This window comes from Arachis hypogaea, chromosome 20 (assembly GCF_003086295.3).
Source record: "Arachis hypogaea cultivar Tifrunner chromosome 20, arahy.Tifrunner.gnm2.J5K5, whole genome shotgun sequence".
In the NCBI taxonomy this organism is placed as follows: domain Eukaryota; kingdom Viridiplantae; phylum Streptophyta; class Magnoliopsida; order Fabales; family Fabaceae; genus Arachis; species Arachis hypogaea.
Genome location: NC_092055.1, coordinates 27591161 through 27601403, shown reverse-complemented (window position 1 = coordinate 27601403; position 10243 = coordinate 27591161). Strand labels below are relative to the sequence as shown.

Sequence of the window (10243 nt, the reverse complement as noted above, 5' to 3'; positions counted from 1 at the left end):
AAGAGTGGAATTATAATTTAAAAATTTAGATACAACTAATATGTGTAAACTATATATATAGCAATCTAAATCCCAACAAACTTTTAATAACTAAAAAAGAATTCTTTTAAAAAAGAATAACAAAAAATAAAAGAATGTCTCAGTTTCAAAATGTTAGGCGACTAATGTTTTTCTCTTGTATTTGTCTTGTATTTTTCTAATTTTTTAACTAAAAATGTTAATTGCCCAAAATACTCTTCAATTGCAACTTCAACCTATGGCATTACATCATTATTGGTTGTAGACCCTCTGTTCCTCATAATTTTGCATATTTCTCACACCAAGAAAAGAAAAGAAAAAGTTTCGAAAGAATAAACAAATTTGGAAAACCCAATAATCATACATACTAAATACATGGATGATCCATTCCAACCAATTCTTTCATGCCTAGCACACTTTTTTTCTCAAACCCAATTGTAATCATCATCAACACATCCTGATCCAAATCATCATCATCATCATAATCTAATCTCACTTAGCCTTTGAAACAAGACTTTGTTGTTAGCTTCGTCATATTCATATCATAACTAAGAAGATCAATTCATATATTAATTAATCTCCCCCATTATATATTATTATTAACTAAGATCAATTTCACCACTCTCCTTCACCTTTTGGATTCTATTCACAGCTTCTTTGACATCCAATCTCTTTTCAACATCAGTTTCACAACAAGCCAATGCAATCCTTAATAGCTTTGCCATCTCAACCTCATTTTCTTTGCTTGTACCCATTTCTTTATCAAAAACCTCACACTCCACTCTTCAGGAACAACTGAATCAACTCAATTTGCTAAGCTCAACTCACTCTCTCTCCCTTGTTGCAAGAAATTTGCTTGGAATTTTCCAGTTAGGATCTCCAAGATTAAGATCCAAAGGCTCTACACATCAGTCTTCTTTGTAACTCTGCCTTGTTGCAAATACTCTGGTGACTTGTAAATTACCATAATGTCTGATGCAAGCTCTTGATTAATCACTGGCACTAAACCATAATCTGTTAGGATTGGTTCATAGTTTTCATTTAGAAGAATATTTGATGATTTTAGATGTCCATGTGGTGATATACTGCTATTAGCCTTGGCATCTCTTTGTGTAGATATTCAAGACCTTGTGCTATGCCTTTCACTATCTTTAATCTTGTTGGCCAATCAAGGCTTGGTTGCCCCAATGCTTGGTGTCCTGAATTTTTTTTTTCAATAAATAAATAACTATTCTCCTATGTATACACAAAAAATCAACTACCAAATTAAATTAATCATTCATATAGAATATATATTAAAATACAAAATATATTTTTAAAATAAACTAAATAACATATATATTTATACACAAATACATGATAACTAATTTGATTGCTGATTTTCTATGTGTATATAGAATTTTTGTTCTATATAATAAGAATGAAGTGGTATATAAATATTTCAGTCAAAACAATTAATGATTGGCTGAAAATCTCTTGGATTTAGAATAAAGTATTATTTTTGACGATAAAAGATTTAACAAATTAAAAATTCTAATCATAAAAAATTTAAACAAATTCAATACTCATCAAATATAGATTGAGTTAGTTTGACAAAATGTTGGACAAAACTATCAAATAATCTACCAATTTTTTTTTTTAGTTTTTCCAAACTAATTAATCTAATTTTTCATAGTTAAAATTCTCAGCGCATAAATATTTGATAGTTAGAAATGGTAGTTTACTTGGCGACGAACAGACCGTGAAGGCAAACAGCCAAGCTGCCATTAGGAACAAAATCAGTAATCAAGAGCTTCTCTTCCCTTCTGTAGTAGAAAGCTACCAAAGGATGCAAATTAGGACAACATCCCAATCCTTCTCATGTATTCTTGGAATTCTTTCTTGTTACAATTGTTCATCTGCTTGAATCTTTTCACGACCACCATTGGTCCACTTAACAAAGAAGCCTTATAGGATGAACTGTAACAACCACTGCCCAAAATCTCAGCAGAGGCCTTCAAAAGATCTTGCATATTAAACTCTTTCCTGTCATCCTCCTTATTCACAAATGACAACCTCATCCTATGTTTCTTGCTTCCACGGGAAGATCCAGTTGACCTGTCAATCCAGAAAATTTTTATATAATCATATACATAATGTATGATTCGCACAATATGTATAATAATATTTTTATATATTGCTAATAAAATGAGTACATATTTTGTAGTGATCAATAATTATTTAAAAGATAACATTTTTAGTTATGTTTTTTGACATTTTGGTCATTATCACTATGTTTGTAAAAAAATAAGTGTCAATAAAAATATTAACAAAACTTGTTTATCTTTTCACAAGTATTGATGGAAAAAAAATGTATCTCAATATTTTTATCTACAACTATTAATTATTACAGTTGGGCTACACTTCTAAGTCTTTTTGCATCCAAGTCCAACTAAGTAGGCATAATACCAAAAAAATCCATTCTTATTAAAGAGAGTGGTTACACGCGCTGAAAATCCCAAACATTACTACTGTAATTCGTGCTCTAATATGAAAAATGGTTCGTTCTTCAAACTCAAAACTGCAATAAAAAAAATTTCAAATCCCTCTTAAAATCTCTCAAAAATCTTTCAAAGTCTCTTCGGAAACTACAACAAAATCTGGTAGTGCATTTGAATTCATCAACAAAAAACATACAAAAACAAGAACAAAGATTCCACAAGGTACTGAGAAAACTATTGTTATTATGTTCAGTTAATTTCTCGCAAATCTCGCATTTTTACTAGTTTGATTTAAGGTTTAGCAGATCGAGTTCGTTTAGTAGATCGAGTTTCTCTGATTCTATTTTTTCTTGTTTTTCTCCGTAACTGGGGCATCGAATGAAACTGTGTTCTTAGTTTATTGGTTCTTATAAATAATTCAGTTCATATCTTAGTTTAATTGAGTTCACTTGCATGCAGAAATGAATTCAATGTGTTTTTCTTGCTGATTGAATGTTTATGACGTTTTGTTCAAATCTAAACCAAATTCGGTGCATTTGTGAATTGAGTGAGGTTCACTTGATACTACTGTTAAGTATTGACCAAATTTGTTATTCCTTAAGAAATTTAGGTTCATTTCTTAGTTTAATTTATGTTCATTTGGTTTAGTTTGGCTTGAATTTGCTGAACTTATTCATGTCGGGTTGTTTAGTTAGTTTTTGTTAAAATTTAAACCGAATTCGGTTCATTTGTGAATTGAGTGAGGCTCACTTGATGCTACCGTTAAGTATTGACTAAATTTGTTATTACTTAAGAAATTTAGGTTCATTTGTTAGTTTAATTTATATTTATTTGGTTTCATTTTGCTTGAATTTGCTGAACTTGTTCATGTGGGGTTGTTTAGTTAGTTTTTATTCAAATTTGAACCAAATTCAGTTCATTTGTGAATTGAGTGAGGTTCATTTGATGCTACTGTTAAGTATTGACTAAATTTTTTATTCCTTACAGTAAAAATAAAAAGGATGACCTGTTAAGTATTGACCAAATTTTTATTCCTTACAGCAAAAATGAAAAAGATAATCATCGCAAAAAAGGAGAAACCACATTACAATGTAAGCATACACACCTTAAATCAACTATATTTTTGTATTATAAATATATCATAAATAATGTTTCAAATCCTTGTAGAAAACTCACGATTTGAGCTACTCAACGAGATCGATAGCTAGGGTGTTCACCGAATTGGGTGAACGAAAGAAAGCTATCGTTGAAGAAATGGAATTCGGTGCGCTGAGACATATCCCAGAATTGAATATCTCACACAAGCTCTTGAGGGAATTGATTCTTTCCTTTGATCTCTATCATGAATTTTTGGACACTTGCTATGCCAAAGTCTACATAACCTCTGCCAAGATAGGAGATGCACTGGGCCTAAATTCAGGCGGTGTTATACTTTTTATCTTTTACATTTGTATTTTTTCTTTTTGATCTTTTTTTATTTTTATATTAATTTATTTATATTAAAATATTTCAGTTCATTCATTTGGTATTGATAAAAATTTTTATTCCTTAAATAATTTCGATTCATTTCTTAGTTTAATGAGGTTCATTTAGATACAGAAAATGAATTCCATGTGTTCTTGTTAATGTTTGAACCTTTTTTACTGCTTGCTTAAATCTAAATTGATTTGTTTATATTAAGATATTATAGGGGGTCATTTTTTTGAAAAAGTTGCGTATAGCAAACTGAATGAGCAGCAGAAGGAGATTGTTGACAGCTTCAAAAGTGCTACTTTGGCATCTTTGACAAAATCTGTGATTGATATGAGTGTTAAAGGGGAGAAAAACTTGCTGAAATTCAAGACAACTTTCCTCGTCTTCGTCCAGAAATGCTTCTTGTTGCCGACAATAGTAAGCATAGTCTCCCCGGTGCATAAGACACATATCCTTCATGTGGAGACAATCCGACAATGAATTTTGGCATCTCATGTGCTGAGCTTCCTGATCAAGGGGATCAAAGCTTAGAGAGCAAGACACAAAATTTTAGTTGACGGCTGTGTCTTTGTGTTGGTGTTAATATATTTTCATGAAATGAAGTTTTCTCATCCAGTAGCAGATGACACTCCCAGACCACCATGGGTGGCATACTGGACACAGAGAAGACTAGTGGACCAGATTGCCCTTGAAACAAATAATGAAATGGTAAATAAAAAAAAAATTATTTTCCTTGAAATTTTAGTTCAGATGTTTTTAAATTATTGTGCTAACTAAATAAGCTTTTGTATTAGAAAATTGTGAAAAGAGCATAATTGAGGGGGAAGAGATAGAAGAAAAGAAGGGAGAAACGAAGAAAAAGATGAAAGGAAAAAAGAAACTTGTCATCTTGCATTTGTCTTCGAAAAAAAAAACTTTTTCTGAATCTGAGTATACTTCTCTCCATCACTTATCGAAAACTATCTATTTATTTAAAGTTTTATATTGTTATTTTAACAAAATTTTTTGTATGTACTGTAGAGAAGAAGAAGAAATAGAAAAAATACCGCGAAAAAAAAGAAAATTGTTCTGACAGATTTGGAAAGCGAAATTGAATCCGAAGATGAGTAAGATTCAGAAATGATTATTTTGTTGTTATAAATATATGTTTTGTTTTTATTGATTGAGTCTTTTTGACTGCTTGTTCAAATCTAAAATAATTTTGGTTTATTTATGAATTAATTGAGGTTCACTTGATGATGTGATAAGTATTGATAATTTCGGTTCATTTTTAAATTTATTTGAGGTTAATTTGGTTTAATTTCACTTGGATTTGCTGAACTTGTTTATGTGTGCTTGTTAAGTATTGAGTCTATTTCACTGTTTGTTCAAATCTTAAAATAATTTCGGTTTATTTATTTTTTAATTAAGGTTCATCCTGATTTTAAATCAAAACTTTTTGTATGAATTGTCAGAAGTGAAAAATAAAAAGAAATGTTGAAAAAAGAAAATAAAAAGAAAAAGGAACAAAGAGAAAAAATGACAGTGCTAACAAAATAAATGTTGCTCCGGATGACCGTGACTTGACAGACACGCGATATGATTTATCGCAGACGTAAGATTAATTTTCTTATATAAAGTTCTTTTTCTTTTTCTGCTAAGTTTTTCTAAAACCTCATGTAATTTCTTTGATTTTACTGAATAATATTTATTGTTTTTGCTTAGACTATCGACTGTAAATTTGGGCAGCAAAAGTAAACCTGTGTTACAAACATAGACGAGCTTGGCACGGTCTGTAAATACACCAAGCAATACCAAGTAATTTCTCTTAACATTTATTTACTTCTTCTTTTAATTAGAATATCTTTGGTTGATGATTTTAATTTCGTGTCTTTTTTATTAAAAAAAATATCCCTAAATTTTCGGTCACCATTTTTAGAAGAAAAAAATGGAATGAAAAAAAAAGGAAAAAATAGAGTTTACAACCTCCAACTATGTAAGTTGAAATACTTACGTTGATTTTTTAGGCTGCGTTTATTTATAGAAACAGGACATTGAGATAGTGATACAGAGACACAAAATCGTGTTTGATAGAAGAGACATGGATAAAGACAATGTGTCTAAAGACATTGAATTAGTGTATTTTGTGTCTATCCTGACAGGAAGGACACATAGAAATTAACAAGAGACACAACTTATTTTTTTTCTTTCATTATTCTTGTCAATTTTTTATAATTATATTTTTTATTATTATATTTTTCGTCTCAAATTTTTTGAATGAAAAAAAAAGAATAAATTAAATTTTCATAATTTATTCTAACTTTACTAAGGAGAATTAGGTCAGTGGCATATCGGGTAACTCTACCCCCACATCTTTCGAACTGGTACGACGTATTTCACGTCCCGTAGTTTCAAGAGTACATTTCTAATGGCAATCACATATTAGAACCTAAATCGGTGCAACTGAGAGAGAATCTAATGCTTCAAGTAACTTCGGTTAGAATTGACAATACCAATGTTAAACGGCTACGCAGGAAAGGAGTCTCATTAGTAAGGGTTATTTGGAATAGAATCAGAGACGAGGAACACACCCGAGAACTTGATCAGAAATGAGGGCAGACTACCCTTACCTATTTTTAGGTAACTGAATCTAAATTTTGGAGACAAAATTCTTAATTAGGTGGGTAAGATGTAAAAAATTCGTAAAATTAATAAATAATTATTCAATAAATTAATAGTTAATTAAAGAAATTAGAAAATTAAATTTTATAATTTAGGAAGATAGAAATATTAAAAATACGAATTTTCACACTAATTTTAAAAATTTTGGCCTAAAATTAGGCCAACAGACTAAATCGAACGAACCGAGCCCAAATGGGCCTAAGCCAACTCACCTAATCCTCATATATGGCTGGCTAACAGCCTTCTTTCTTCTTCATTATTTCCTTTATGCAGTGAAGAGAGATTTGAAGAAAACCCCAAAACCTCATTTAATTTCCAATTCATTCTTCCTTTCATCATAACTTTCAATCCGGAACTCCGATTGACGAGTCGTTTGCGGCTACGCGTTCATTTCAGAATCCTCTTTAATTTTATTTAAATTAAGTGGTAAGTTTTTTTATAATTCGTGCCCAGTTTTCTGTTTTCCTCTTTTTCACGAAATTAGTTTGAGTTTTGAGTGATTTTAAAGATTTTGGTGATTTAGATACAATCTAACATTGGATAATTGTTGGGTTTTACTCCAATCATCAATGGGTAAATTAAGAAAACTCTAAACCCTTGTGCGTTATCTAATTTTGTGTGCCCAAGTGCTAAATTATTGAATTGTATGGACTAGTTTGAGTTCGTTTATGTTGAATTAGAGTTGAATTTGTCAAATTGGAGCTCTTATAATAAATCCTTGGTAGCTAGAATCATTGGAGTTGATTGAAAATTTTGAAGCTTGAATTTTGGTAATTTTGGGTTTAGGAAGGAATCGGCCAAGGTATGACTTTAGTTTCTTATAATTAAGATATAATGTGTCATGAATACTTAGGCTAGTTGACCATAGGATAAGATGAATATATGAATTATTATGTTTAGTGAATAATGATGATAATTGTCGAATTTAATGTAAATGGGGGTTGAGTTGGTTGGTTGGATTGATTAGTTATGACATGAACATGAAATGTAGATTTTTGGTGTTTGATGTTAAAATTTGTGAAAATTGTGATTGTAAAAGTTGATTAGATTGGAGGGTTGGGATGTGATATGTTGTGGAACGAATGGATGGTATATGAATATGGTTTGAACATGTTTGGTACTGTTTTGGTTAGGAAATAAGGGTCTTGGAATTGAGAATTTGGAAAATTTGTGGTTTGGTGATTTTTAATAAAACTTGATTTTTAACCAATTTGGGCAGTCTATAACTCGAGCCTTGAATTTAAGTTTTGAATGAAATTTATTTCAAATTAAAGATAATTTCAAAAGCTTTGAAACGATATAAATTTTGTGGGAATCGGAGTTTTGTAGAGAAAGTTATGAACGTCGGAAGTTAGGTGCAAAAAACTGAATTTATGGACTTAACAGCTTTTTACCCATTCTACGTAGCTCGTGTACGTGAACACACACGCGACGTAGCCATTGGGCTCTACCCAGAGGTTTTGCGTACGCAGAGGGGTGACGCGTACGTGGGATGCCCATTTTCAAAGCCGTGTATGCGACCATATGGCACGTGACGTGGGGAAAGCTTGCTGTTTGAGAGGCTCGCGATGCGGATAGAGTGACGTGTACGTGGAACCCTTGTTTTCTGAAAGGTAAATTTTTGAAATTTTGAACCATTTTTCTAACTTTCCAAACCTCTGTAATTACTTTTAAGGTATGATAACTAGTGTTTAAGCTTTAGGACGAGTAAGGGTATATTCAATAGGATAAAAGAGGTAGTTTCTATTTAATGTTTACAACCGGTGACTTAGGATTACAAAGTACTATGGATAGGTTAACTAGGGTGGTTTAGTAAGAGTTCTGCATTGATTAAACAAAAGATATCAGAGTGTAGAGGAGATAGGTTGTATATATATATATATAACTGATTAAAGAAAGAAATAAATCTTTTATATGAACACTCTTTTTTAAAAGTGCAACCCCAGGTGATGGTGGAAGGTGAGGATCCTCTTCTTTGTCCCGCCTGATATTATAAAATCGCCCCTAACGAGATGGTAGGAGGTTAGGATCCCCTCATTTATTCCTCGTGAGCATATGAAAACGTATCTCATGGTAGACGCAAGAGTTATAATTGTGCCTCACTTTAATTTTATAAAATTTTAATTTTTTTTATTTTTTTATTTATCGGATAATGTTGACACCCGAAACCTTTGACATTTTTATTTCTTGACTTTTTTAAAATTTATAATAAATTAATTAAAAAAATTTTATTTTTTATTTACTTAATGTTGGTGAACTTTTTTAAAAATATAGAATAAATTAATTTTAAAGATTTATTTTTTTTGTTTATTAGATATTGTTGGACTTTATTTTACTATTTTAATAAAAAATTAAATTTTTTTAATTTTAAAAGTAAAAAATTAAAAAATAATTAATTTCATAAAATTTTAAATTTTTTAGCAATGAAGCCTTGACTTTTTATTGTTTGACATATTTAAAAATTTATAATAAATTAATTTAAAAAATTTATTTATTTTTATTTACTGAATACTACGGACTATCTTTTTAATTTTTCTATCTTTAATAAAAAATATAAATTTTTGATATAAAAATTGAATAATAAAAAATTAATTTTATGAAATTTTAAATTTTTTATTTTTTAATTCACCAGATAATGCTAAACTCTAAACCCTTGACTTTTTCATTGCTAGCCTTTTATTAAATTGTAGAATAAATTAATTTTAAAGATTTAATTTTTTTGTTTACTGTATACTATTGAAATTTTATTTTATTTTTTTTCTTTTAATAAGAAAATTTAACTTTCTTAATTTAAAATTTTAAAATTAAAAAAGTAATTAATTTATAAAATTTTAAAATTTTTATTTTTGTTTCTTATTCACTGGATAATGCTGGACTCCCGAACTCTTGGCTATTTTTATTGTTAGACTTATTTAATAATTTCTAATAAATTAATTTTTAAAATTCATTTTTTATTTACTGAATATAGCTGGTTTTTTTTTCACTCCAACCTTTAACAAAAAATTTAATTTTTTATTTTGTTTTTTATTCACCGGATAATACTGACCTTCGGACCCTCGACATTTTTATTGCTGGACTTTTTTTAAAATTTATAATAAATTAATTTAAGAAATTTAATTTCTATATTTAAAAAATATTGTTGGACTTTTTTATAAATATAGAATAAATTTATTTTAAAGATTTAATTTTTTTATTTATTGAATATTGCTGAATTTTTTTTATTTTTTCACTTTTAACGAAAAATTAATTTATTTAATTTAAAAATTCAAAAATTAAAAAATAATTAATTTTATAGAATTTTAAATTTTTATTTTTGTTTCTTATTCATTGGATAATGCTGCACTCTCGAACCTTGGCTATTTTTATTGTTGGACTTATTTAATAATTTATAATAAATTAATTTTAAAATTTTTTTATTTACTGAATATTGCTGGTTTTTTTATTCCTACCTTTAGTAAAAAATTTAATTTTTTTAATTTAAAATTTAAATTTAAACTAAAATTAATTGTAAAAAATTTAAATTTTTTATTTTTGGTTTTTATTCATCGGATAATGCTATCTTGCGGACCCTTGACATTTTTATTTCTAGACTTTTTTAAATTTTATAATAA

At 28.8% G+C, this 10243-nt stretch overlaps 1 pseudogene; it reads right to left on the bottom strand.

Annotated features, from left to right (window-relative positions):
* Positions 1-548: 548 nt before the first annotated feature.
* On the bottom strand, positions 549-9695 carry LOC112785674 (pollen receptor-like kinase 2; annotated as a pseudogene).
* Between the last annotated feature and the right edge of the window lie 548 nt (positions 9696-10243).